We start from the raw sequence: 1,413 nt of genomic DNA, 5'->3' as shown, positions 1-1,413 counted from the left end.
GGTGTTGGTATATGTTAGTATCTTAGTAATATACAGGTCAAATAATGTTTTAAAGATGTTGGTATATGTTAGTATCTTAGTAATATACAGGTATATGTTAGTATCTTAGTAATACACAGATATATGTTAGTATCTTAGTAATACACAGGTATATGTTAGTATCTTAGTAATATACAGGTCAAGTAATGTTTTAAAGGTGTTGGTATATGTTAGTATCTTAGTAATATACAGGTCAAATAATGTTTTAAAGGTGTTGGTATATGTTAGTATCTTAGCAATATACAGGTCAAATAATGTTTTAAAGATGTTGGTATATGTTAGTATCTTAGTAATATACAGGTATATGTTAGTATCTTAGTAATATACAGGTATATGTTAGTATCTTAGCAATATACAGGTCAAATAATGTTTTAAAGGTGTTGGTCGAAAAGAAATTTAGCAAATGTAATAATTACAAAAAACAACTTATATTGGAAAAAGACAGATATATATACTAGCTGTAAGGAACTATCATAAAAGTAACCAGAGCTGTCAGAACCGAGGGTGCCTGGGGTGCTGCAGAGCACCTTTCATTTTTACATACTTGACTTATATAGCAACTGTAAATCTGCATGTGTAGCCAAGCACCCTCATTTTCCAACTCCTTTCTACACCACTGGGCCCGGCATGGCCATGTGATTAGGGCGTTTGACTCGCAATCTCCGAGTTGCAGGTTAGAATCCCCGTCCCACCAAACATGCTCGCCCTTTCAGCCGTGAGGGCGTTATAATGTGACGGTTAATCCCACTATTCGTTGGTAAAAGAGTAGCCCAAGAGTTGGCGGTGAGTGGTAATGACTAGCTGCCTTCCCTCTAGTCTTTCACTGCTAAATTAGGGACGCCTAGCGCAGATAGCCCTCTCGGAGCTTTGCGCGAAATTCAAAATAAACAAACCAAACCTACTCCACTGAAAATAGCTATACATTAGTAGAGATATGTGATAGGTAATGAAGTGAAAGGAATCCATGTACAATATAACAAGTGCTGCGACATGACTTAAGTGATCGAAAAAACACACACAAAAAAAAACAACGTTTCTAAGTGAATTTAATATGATTTAATCCCAAATAGGAACTTGGAATTTTGGTTTCACAACCGGAAAATAGCATTTCAACATCTAGTTCACAGACTCGCCCCCGATTATGATTGATCCTGAAAATGCAAGTCTATAATAGGAAACCTTTTAGCTAAAGGGTTTCAATCATCACCGTGATCTACTAACCTGACCCGCTATCCCAATAGCCATAAAACTGTGTCACCCACTTCGTGTCAGCTGGAACCTGTAGTCATCCGTCGGATGTTCTGAAACTTTGCAATTTTAAAACCTGAATTTATTGTTGTATAGACTACTAAAATAAGACCCAAAACTCGAGCG

Source organism: Limulus polyphemus, unplaced genomic scaffold (genome assembly GCF_000517525.1).
Source record: "Limulus polyphemus unplaced genomic scaffold, Limulus_polyphemus-2.1.2 Scaffold8563, whole genome shotgun sequence".
Classification (NCBI taxonomy): Eukaryota; Metazoa; Arthropoda; class Merostomata; order Xiphosura; family Limulidae; genus Limulus; species Limulus polyphemus.
Note: the sequence above shows the minus strand (reverse complement) of the source record.